Genomic DNA, 12,081 nt, shown 5'->3' on the forward strand with positions numbered 1-12,081 from the left:
GAAGGGAACTAGGAATATTTATTATTACATTTATTATTACATATATTTTTTTATCCTCACCCAAGGACATTTTTGCATTTATCTTCAGATAGAGAGGGAAGGAGAGAGAGAAAGAGAAACATCAATGTGAGAGAGACACATCAACTGGTTGCCATCCGCACAACCCCAACCAGGGCCGGGGACAAAACGCAACCGAGGTAAGTGCCCTCAGCGGGAACCGAACCTGGGACTCTCTGGTCCGCGGGCCAACGCTCTAACTGCTGAGCCAGTACATATTTTTAAAACATGAGTTTGTTCAAAATGCCAACTTTGGGATTTTAATAATAAAATAGAATTATCCATCTAAAACCATATTTTTTTCTGCTGTCTATGTGATCATTAATTGATTAGTTACTTTGATCAACTGTCAAAGCAACTCAGCTATGTGAGGAGTTGATCAATTATTCAGAGATTAATCTGCAAAAGGTCTATATGAGTAGCTCCTATCTTAGTTTCCAAATGGAGTTTTGAGAGTCTACTTCCATTGATAAATATATCATTCAAAGCACACCTTTTAACTCACCAGCAAGGACAAAGGTTCTGCTGCCAGTACCGCGTTCTACTGCGAGTTTCTAGATAATAGTCTATTTGAAACTATAATTTTGTTAAAAAATCTCTAGAAGTGATTATATTTTTCACCAACTAGTAAGTTAAATTTTTAATTATTTTTTTCTTTCCAGAGAGATTGGGAGGGAGGGAGGAGGTGAGGGAAAAAAAGGCGGGGGGGAACATCAATGTGAGAGAGACACATCAATTGGTTGCCTCCTGCACGACCCCGACTGGAGCTGGGGATCAAACCTCCAACCCGGGTACCTGCACTTGACCAGTAATCGAACCCACAACTCTTCAGTCTGAGGGTCAACGCTCCAACCACTGAGCCACACCGACCAGGACTAATTTTTTTTTTTTAATCCTCACCCGAGGACATTTTTTCATTTTTTGTTCAGGTAGAGTGGGAGGGAGGGAGAGGAAGAAAGAGAGAGACAAACATTGATGTGAAGGGGACACATTGAGTGGCTGCCACCCGCTCGACCGACCAGGGCCGGGGACAAACTGCAACCGAGGTACATGCCCTTAGCGGGAACCGAACCCGGGTCTCTCTGTACCGCAGGCCGACGCTCTAACCGCTGAGCCAAACCGGCCAGGGCTAAGTTAATTTTTTTAAATTGTAATACTAAAACCTTTGGTGGGTTCACAGGTGAGGGAAACTTACCTTGCACGAGGGCTTCCATGTCTCATGGGAGTCTGTGGAGAGTTCTAGGACATTCTTTACGTTAGGGAGCCACGTTTTCCCTAAGAACAAGGTGAAGGTCACCTTTTATTCTGCCCTTTACTGAGAAATGAATTAGTGGCCATGGTCGTCTCTCCCCATAGTGCTACAACAAATATGAAGTCAGGAGAACAGGGCCACCTTGAAAAGAGCTCTATATACAGGTTCGTGTATGCTCTGCGCTTCACGGAGCAGCCACCGCTGTGATCTGAGGGCTCTCGCTCTGTCTCTGCCATGCGAGGCCACCGGGAGAAGGCAGCCGCCTGCAATCCAGGACGAAAGCCCTCATGCTGGTACCCTGGTCTTGGACTTCCCAGCCTCTAGAAACATGAGAAATAACTTTCTATTGTGTTAGCCAGAAACAAAACGAAAGAATTGTGATTTGTTGAGTAGCTTTTGGACGGAAAACCTTCTGATCTAGCACTTTTGTAGACATGACTGACAGTAAAACTAACTAAAAGAATAATAGTTACTGCCCTGGCCCGGTGGCTCAGTTGCTTGGAGCATTGTCCCATACACAGAAAGGTGTCAGGTTTGATTCCCAGTCAGGGCACGTACCTAGGTTTCAGATTCCATCCCAGTTGAGGCGTGTATGGAAGACAACTAATTGATGTTTCTCTTTCACCTCTCTCTCACTTTCTCTCTCTCTCTCTCTCTCTGTCTCTCTGTCTCTCTCTCTCTCTCTTCCTCTCTAAAATAGTAATGAAGTATGTATCTTTAGGTGAAGATGTAGAAAGAAAAAAAGAAAGAAGTCACTTGCTAGAACAAGAAGGGATTCCCAGATTCTCAGAACTACATGGAGAGCACACTGAACTATAATTATATACAACAATCATTAGGCATTTGGAACCCTCCACAGGTAGAGCTCAAAAAGCAAGCAAGGGACTCCTGTCCCAGTTGCCATGATATTTGTGGCAACTTCGATGCTTTTCTCAGGATATTGTATCTGGCATTCTTGCTAGTGGGATGAAGCATGGACTTCCAGGGGAATAGACATCCTAAATTTTTAGTCTACTATAAATACGTGGGTCATAACAGTCCTCACACTCATTCCCAACCTGATGAATAACTTAGGCTTCTGAATTACTAAAGTTGCAATTATATAACACTAACTGCTCTATACACAGTTGTGTTACTGAGGTGCTACTTAGCAGGGCACATGCTTTTCGTTTGTTGTTGTGTTTGTAGTTCTGGAGATGAATTTGCACAAGATCACCCCACCTTGTGTGAGCAGCTGTCTGTGATTGGGAAACACACGTGGCTGGGGCTGTGGAGTCCATCCAGGCTGAGTATCATCGCAGGTCCAAGCCCTTGGCCTCTGCCGTGCTCTCACAGAGCTGCATCCTACCAATTACAGTGAATCGCAGTGGATTTATTATGTGAAATGGCATACTCATAAAGGAGCTAGGAAAGAGCAAATGAAAACCATTTCAAAAGCCAAAATCTCCTTTCAGTTGGTGACAAAAGGGGATGACTCCATTGTGCTGGGCAATGGCAGACGAGACAGTGGCTCCGGACTCCAAAGGTTCCAATTTGAAGCCTCACTCTCCTGTTAACGGACTGTGGACAGGTCACTGCTCTTCCTCGGGCTTGCATTCCCTCAGGGAGGGTTCTCTTCACTCCCTGACACTACATGTGTTTGTTCAAGGACGATGGATCAGGGACACACCACTTACTAGGAATCTAACAGTCAACGTAGTTTCCTGCCCTCTGGGCATGAACAATGAAACACAGGCAAGTAATAAGAAATTGCATTTTATCTCTGCCCCTTTTACTTTACTACATTGTTCTGAGATACAATAATTTATGTAAATAAAAAATAATTTCTGTTTGCCCTGGCCGGTTGGCTCCGCAGTTAGAGGGTCGTCCCACAGACTGAAGGGTCTCGGGTTCAATTCCTGGTCAAGGGCACATTACCTGGGTTGCAGGTTCGCTCCTCAGACCCAGTGGGGGTCGTGTGGGAGGCAACCACAGTGTGTGTGTCTCTCATATCAATGTTTCTTTCTCTCTCTCCCCCTTTCTCCTTTCCACTCTATCTAAAAATCAGTGGAAAATATCCATGAGTGAGGATTAACAAAAATAAATAAATAATAATTTATGTTTGATAAATTGTGAAGAGCTATTAGAAGGGCCCAACATTCTGCCCACACATTCTTCATAAATATTTATTTAATTGTACTTCTAGGATGATAATTTTATTGTGAAATCACTTGTGTGTTTGGTAAAGGCAGATTTATAGATTTTTTTTTTTTATCCTCACCCAAGGACATTTTTCCATTTTTTGTTCAGATAGAGCAGAAAAAAGAGAGAGAGGGAGAGAAACATCAACGTGAAAGGAACACATCGAGTGGCTGCCACCCGCACGACCAACCAGGGCCGGGGACAACTGCAACCGAGGTACGTGCCCTTAGCGGGAACCGAACCCGGGTCTCTCTGGACCTCGGGCCGATGCTCTAACCGCTGAGCCAAACCGGCCAGGGCTATAGATTTTCTTAATTCATGAAATTCATGAACATGGAATACTGTACATGAAATTAAGGTGACAAGCCCTGGCTGGGTAGCTCAGTTGGTTAGAGCATTGTCCGAATATGCCAAGGTTGCGAGTTTGAACTCCGGTCATACAAGAATCAAACAATGAATGCATAAATAAGTGGAACAACAAATCAATGTTTTTATATCTATCTATCTATCTATCTATCTATCTATCTATCTATCATCTATCTATCTATCTATCATCTATCTATCATCTATCTATCTATCTATCTATCTATCTATCATCTATCTATCTATCTATCATCTATCTATCTAACATCTATCTATCTATCTATCTATCTCAAATAAATAAAAAAATAAGGTGACATTTCTGAAGCAGGATATTTGACAAGCCCACCTTGACGTGGCTCTGTGCTTTCTCTCTTACCCCTTCCCAAAGCCTTACCCACCTCTCTCAACCTCCCAGACACTCTGTTCTTCATCCTGCTCCTGAAGCCCCTGACCAAGACGAGGTCACAAGTGGACTGAGTCTCAGGAGACAGGGGGAAAGATAAACTGTTGTTTTTCCTGATAAACTGGGGGAATCTCTGTTATGCACATCACTATTAAATTTTGCTTAAGCCGAATATTTAAAAGTTTAGTTTTGGGTCATGTAAAAATGCCCCTGTGTCATGGTGCCTGAGTAAAATTGGCTACATCAGAATGTCATGGAACAGAGGGGATTTCTGAAGAGGAAGGGCCACAGGGAAATTGAATGTCATAGCACATATTATAAGCTAGAAACACTCCATTACGTTAATATTAGAGTTAATTTTGGAAACTGTTTCCAAGATTCATTTTACTTTGAGACATTTTCAAAGCATCCCATATAATGAAAATATTTTTGAGAAAGTTTATTTATTTGTATGACAAATGTTTACTATACTAAGCCCTTTAACCCATGCCAAGAAATATAAAACATAGTTATTATTTTTGAAGATTTTATCATCTATTTGGGGAGAAAAATACATGTGTGCATACACACACACACACACACAAAGATAAGAAACTGTATACAATTAAGGGTTAAATGAGACCCTGCCTGTGTGGCTCAGTGGTTGAGCATCGACTAATGCCACAAGAGGTCGCCAGTTCGATTCCCAGTCAGGGCACATGCTCCGGTTATGGGCCAAATCCCCAGTGGGGAACATGCAGGAGGCGGCCAACCGATGTTCTCTCTCATCGATGTTTCTAGCTCTCTCTGTCCCTCTCCCTTCCCTTCTCTCTAAAGTCAATAAAGATTTTTTAAAAAGTGAGTAATTCATACCACAAGGGTATAGGCATTTGATTATGTGAGATTTTACTGTTCAGTGAAACTGGGAGAGAAAGGTTCATAAATGAGTTGAAAAAGTGGGCTTGGCCTTCAAAAGATTAACTGAGTAGGGGAAAAGAAAAGATGAAGTAAGATTTGGGTAGGAAGAGAGGCAGAGGAAGGGCATTCCAGGTGAAAACATACCACAAGTGCCCTGGCCAGTGTGACTCAGTTGATTGAACAACATCCCATGCACCAAAAGTTCACTGGTTCAATTCCTGATCGGGGCACATGCCCAGGTTGTGGGCTTGATCCCCCACTGGGGTCGTGCAGAAGGCAGTCAATCGATGTTTCTCTCTTAGATCCATGTTTCTCTCTCACACCAATGTTTCTCCTTCTCCTTTCCTCTCTCTCTCTCTAAAAAAAAAAAAAAATGAAACCACAAGCAAGGACTTGTAGACGGAGATAGAAATGAGCAGGGCACTTTGCGGGACCTATATGGCTCCGTGCAGAGGAAGTAGAGTGAGTTTGTTGGGAGCAGAGACATAGATATTTGGGCAGATATGGAAGAGCCAGATTTGTAGATCTAAGGACTTCAGACTTTACCTTTCAGAGAATGGGTAATCACTGAGTGTTAAGAAAGGGAATGTTGTAACTAAATCATGTTTTGAAAAGAGTTCTCTCACAAGGACATGCAGGGTGAATCAGTGAACAGAGGGAGATAGGGAATACATTTTTCTGTTATTTTTCAATGTTTTCTTTATTAAGAAAATAAATGTAAGGTATAAAGATTTATGCTACAGCCCTGCTGGTGTGGCTCAGTGGTTGAGCATGGACACACGCACCGAGCATGGTCGTCGGTTTAATTCCTGGTCAGGGCACATGCCCAGGTTGAGGGCCAAATCCCCAGTGGGGGGCATGCAGGAGGCAGCCAATCAATGTTCTCTCTCATCGATGCTTCTATCTCTCTCTCTCTCCTTCCCTCTATCTCTAAAATCAATAAAGAAAGATATTTAAAAGAAAAAGATTTATGATACAATGAACATTTGTGAACCCACCTCCCCATTTATAATGGGCAACAGGACCATTCCTAAAACCCCTCCCAGCCCTCTCAGGGGTAACCACCACTGGGAGTTTTTCATTATCATTCTTTTGTATTTCTTCATAGATTTACCACCTATACTTTGTCCCTAAAAACATGTTGAGCCTGGCCGGTTTGGCTCAGCGGTTAGAGCATTGGCCTGCGGTCCAGAGAGACCCGGGTTCGGTTCCCGCTAAGGGCACGTACCTCGGTTGCAGTTTGTCCCCGGCCCTGGTTGGTCGTGCGTGTGGCAGCCACTCGATGTGTCCTTTTTATGTCAATGTTTCTCTCTCTCTCTCTCTCTTCCTCTCTCTCCCTCCCACTCTTTCTGAACAAAAAATGGAAAAAAATGTCCTCAGGTGAGGATTAAAAAAACAAACAAAAAAAAATGTTGAACAATTTTGTATGCTTTTCCATGTCATAAAAGGAATACTTTTTTATGCATTCTTTTGCAACGTGCTTTTTTTGTTCAACATTATATTTCTGAGATTCACTTATGTTGTTCTGTGTAACTGTAATAAATTAATCCATTAACTATTGATTAGCGTCTGGGTTGTTTCTAGTTTTTTTGCTATTAGAAATAATGCTGCTAGGAGCTATTTTGAATATTTCTCTGGGTACACTTATACAATAATTTTTTCAGGGTGTATTTCTTGGTGAGGAGTTTCTGGGTCATTGGGTATATACACCCTCAATGTTATTAGATAATGCCAAACTAAATTTGGCTTCTAAAAGGGGTTAAACCGATTTACATCCTCACCAGCAATGCATTGGTGTTGCATTGATTTCTGTACCTTTGCCGACCATTGCTATTATAATGTTGTCTTGTTTCTGCCAGTCTGGTTGGTATAAATATTACCTCATTGAAGTTTTAATTTTTATTTTTTCAATTGCTAGCAAACCAGAGCATCTTTTCATGTTTATTGGCCATCTGAGGGTTTCTGAAGTGCCTCTCCAGTTTCTGCCCACTGGGTAGCACTTTGTCTGTTATATGTGATGCACGTATCTGCTTCCAGATTATTTTATTCCCTTTGTGTTGTCTTTCAATAAACATTCTTTAATGTTAATATCTCAGCATTTTCTCCTTTAGGAAATCCTTGCCTGTGCTGACAACAGGACCTTGAATGCTCAGCCTAAAAGTTTTTACTTTGGCCCTGGCTGGTGTGGTTCATTTGGCTGAGTGTTGCCCCGTGCACTGAAAGTCACTGGTTCAATTCTCGGTCAGGGCACATACCTGGTCAGGGTGCATTTGGAAGGCAACCAGTGGATGTTTCTCTCTCACACTGATGTTTCTCTCTCTCTCTCCCTTCCTCTCTCTCCAAAAAAATCAATAAAAATATATTTGTTTTTATTTTTCTCTTGTTTATTAATTTACTTTTGTTACAGATGTTTCTCCCCCACCCCACCCCCACCCCCAGATACCCTCCTCCCTATCCTGTCCCTCAACAAGCATCATTGTGTGTGTCCATTGGTTACACATACGTGCATATAAGTTCTTTGGTTTATCTCATCCCTCCTCCCTGCTCCTCTCCTATGAGGTTTGTTGGTCTGAACCATGTTTTTTAAATATATATTTATATTTTATTTATATTTATGTTTTTATTGATTTTGGGAGAGAGAGAGAGAAACATTGATGTGAGAGAGAAACACTGATCAGCTGCCTCCTGTATGTCCCCTACTGGGGATTGAGCCCAAAATCTGGGCATGTGCCCTGACAGGGAATGGAACCGGGACCTCTCAGTCTATGGGACAACACTCAATCCACTGAGCCGCACTAGCCAGGCCAATAAAAAAAATTTTTTTTAAGCTTTTACTTTATTTCCTAGTTTATTAAAAAGAGAAGTGAGACATTACCTGTGTTTTAAGATGATGGCTAAAAACAGTCCTTTGCATGGAAAGGAAGACTCTGATGATAGGGAGGCCAGCCAATTTCAATTGTTCCAACAAAAACAGGGAAAAAGAGATTTCTAGAAATAAATTATTACAAGTCCCAAATATTTTGAACACAGCTTTGATTAAAATTGAGACCAGACACCACAATCTTCAACAGCTGTAACTTTCCCGTAAGTAATTTCAAGAATAGCAAAATACTTGAGTAACATTTTACCTCAGTTTATTTTTTTATTTTTATTTATTTTTTATCCTCACCTGAGGACATTTTTCCATTTTTTGTTCAGATAGAGTGGAAGGGAGAGAGAGAGAGAGTGAGAGAGAAATATCGACATGAAAGGGACACATCGAGTGGCTGCCACCCACACAACCCAACCAGGGCCGGGGACAAACTGCAACCGAGGTACATGCCCTTAGCGGGAACCGAACCCGGGTCTCTCTGGATCGCAGGCTGACGCTCTAACTGCGGAGCCAAACTGGCTAAGGTTCACCTCAGTTTATACAGGTAAGAGGAAAGGCTAGCAGATAGTTGCAAACCAGTTTGAAAAATTTAAATTCTACCTGTTCTTATTCTAAAGCTTGTCTCCAGAAGGTAAGTGTGCACTGTTTACCAAAGAGGACCAAAAAGTCCTGCAATATTTAGAGGTTTCTTTTCAAGGTCCAAGAACTATCAATTTATAACATTGAGAATTATGCATCATTGTTAAAGGAAAAACATTTATTAACTATTTGTTGTTGCACAGTGTATTTGTACAGTAATACTGTAAATTATAATTTCAATAAAACATTATGTACTGGAGACTTCTGGTCAAGATGGCAGGTAGGTAAACGTGGTCTTGCCTCCTCCCACAACCACATCAAAATTACAACTAAACTACAACACAACCATCATTCAGAATCTCCTGACATCGAGCTGAACGGAAGTCCTACAACTATGGAATTAAAGCAGCAGCCACATCCAGACTGGGAGGAGGGGCGGAGGGGGAGGGGCTGGTCCCACACCCACGTGTGGCGGATAAAAATCAGGAGGCTCCCTCGGCTGGGAAGGTCCTTCCTGAGGACTGAGGTGTCCCTGTCCCACACCAGGGGCCCCGCTCAGGGTTCCAGTGCCAGGAAGAGAAGTCCCCATAACTTCTGGCTGGAAAACCAGCGGAAACCGAGGCTCAGGGAGGCTGTGGCTTCTGGAGCCCCAGGCAGCTCCTTAAAGGGCCCACGTACAGACTTACTCAGACTCACTCCCTCTAAGCTCAGAGGGGAGGCAGCTTGAGGGGCACCAGAGACAAACAGGGAAGAAATGAGCTGTTTGGCCTCGGGATGAGGGCTGGAGAGGTGTCTTTCTTCTGGACAGACGTGCTGGCAGAGCCTGATGTTCCTTTGGGAGCCCCCTGGGGTGGCGGACAGCCGCCATATCTGGGACTCCAACAACTGGCTCACACAATTTGCCCCACCCTGGTGATTCCCTGAAGCCCTGACCCACCCAACTTTCTGGCCCACCCAAGCTGTTTCCAGAGGCTTTACCACAGGATTGGTTTGTCTAGGATCCTACTTCAGAGTTTCCTAAAATCTCTCAAACAAGCAGAATCTGGTCTCAGTGAGCCCCATACCTCTCATTAAGTGGCCCCAGGCCTGGCACTAGAAGCAACCAGCTTTGGTTCACAACTTGGCTTTTCCTGGACACCTCCAAGCCCAGCACAAGAAGCAACCATCGGCAGATCACCTTGTAGCTTATGCCGGGTGACCTGGGATAGAACACAGGCAGTGGCTGACCTTGCCCCAGAGCCACCACACCCAGTAGACAGCTTCAGACCACACAGAAACATCACCACAAGTGACACACTCAATGAGCAGACTCAGTGGGTACCAGAGCCCTGACGAAGTAAGTCTTACTCAGTGTGGTGGGCCCTTACACAGCTGATCCTCCAAGGTAGTCAGAGGCCAGTGGTCAGTGGGCACAGCCAGTCCTTGCAGCTGATCAGCCTGAGTAAATCCCTCCCATTGACATGCCAACAGCATTCAAGACTCAACTACAACAGAAGGGTATACAGTCCACACTAGGGGTGCACCTCGAGGGCCCTGCTGGGGTGATCAGGAAGGCTGTGCCACTGAATCCTACAGGACACCTACAACAATAGGCCACCCTACAAAGCCTAGGAGACATAGCAACTCTACCTAATACATAAAAACAATCACAGGAAAGCAGCCAAAATGAGGAGACAAAGAAACATGTCCCAATGAAAGAAAAGAACAAAACTCCAGGAAAAGAATTAAACAAAATGGAGATAAGCAATCAACCAGATGCAGAATTCAAAACACTGGTTATAAGGTTGTTCAAGAAACTTGGTGAGACATTTAAGGAACTTAGTGAGACATTTAAGGAACTTAAGGAGACCTTCAAGGAACTTAGTGAGAACATCAACAACATAAAAGGGTGCAGACTGACAACCCTCAGAAGGGGGTGGTGGGGGGAGGGAAGAGATAAACCACAGAACTTACATGCATGTACGCATAACCGATGCACATGGACAACAAAGCCGGGGACGGGGCGGGGGGGATGGGGAGGAGGGTGTCAATGGGGTAAAAAAAGGAGAAACATCTGTAACAAAAATAAAATTTTAAAAATAAATAAATAAATAAAAGGAATCCTGTTCACATTAAAACAAAAAACAAAACAGAACAAAAAACATAAAAAAGGACCAGTCAGAAATGAAGGATGCACTAACTGAAATAAAGAATAATTTATAGGGAGTCAATAGTACAGTAGGTAAAGCCAAGAAGCAAACCATCGATTTGGAATATAAGGAGGCAAAAACAACCAATCAGAACAGCGAAAAGAAAAAAAGAACCCCCAAAAATGAGGATAGTGTAAGGAGCCTCTGGGACAACTTCCAGCATGACAACATTCACATCATAGGGGTGTTGGAAGGAGATGAGAGAACAAGAGATTGAAAACCTATTTAGAACAATAATGACAGAAAAATTCCCTAACTTGGTGAAGGAAACAGACATACAAGTCCAGGAAGCAGAGAGAGTCCCAAACAAGATGAACCCAAAGAGGTCCACACCAAGACACACCATCATCAAAATGCCAAAAGTTAAATACAAAGAGAGAACCTTAAAAGCAGCAAGAGAAAAGCAGTTCGTTACCTGTGAACCAAGGCTGGTTGCTTCTAGTGCCAGGCCTGGGGCCACTTAATAAGAGGTATGGGGCTCCCATAAGACTGTCAACTGATTTCTCAAAAGAAACTTTGCAGGCCAGAAAGCAGTGGCACGATATATTCAAAGTGATGAAAAGCAATGAGCTACAATCAAGATTAATCTATCCTGCAAAGCTATCATTTAGAGTCAATGGATGTATCAAGAGTTTCCTAGACAAGAAAAAGCTAAAGGAGTTCATTACCACCAAGCCAGTATATATGAAATGTTGAAGGGTCTTCTTGAAGGAAAAGAAGAACAAATATATAAGCAATAAAATGGCGATTAAAACATATCTATCAACAATTGAATCTACAAACAAAATGAGCAAGCAGAACAGAAACAGACTCATGGATACAGAGAACTTTTTGTTGCTTGCCAGATGGGTGGGGGCTGAGGGGAGGGGTGAAAAAGATGAAGGAATTAAGAAGTACAAATCGGTTGTTAGATTGATGAACCTCAAAGGGAAGGGGGGAGGGAGGGCGGGATGAGATAAATCAAATAACTTCTATGCATATATGCATAACCAATGGACACTGACAATAATGTAGGGAAGGCAGGAGGGGAGTGGGATTGGGAAGGAGGCGGTCAGTGGGGATGAAAAGGGGGCACCATCTGTAATACACTCAGCAATAAGATGAGTTTAAAAAAAGAACAAGAAAAACATTATTTACTAACTACATGCTGTTTAATCTGCTCACCATGACTTCATTCATCTACTCGTAAAGATTCATTTAATTCCTGCTTGGGTGGTTCATATGGTTGGAGCATCATCCTGTAGACCAAAAGGTTGCAGATTCGATTCCCAGTCCGGGCACATACCTA

Source organism: Molossus molossus, unplaced genomic scaffold, assembly GCF_014108415.1.
Source record: "Molossus molossus isolate mMolMol1 unplaced genomic scaffold, mMolMol1.p scaffold_m16_p_1, whole genome shotgun sequence".
Classification (NCBI taxonomy): Eukaryota; Metazoa; Chordata; class Mammalia; order Chiroptera; family Molossidae; genus Molossus; species Molossus molossus.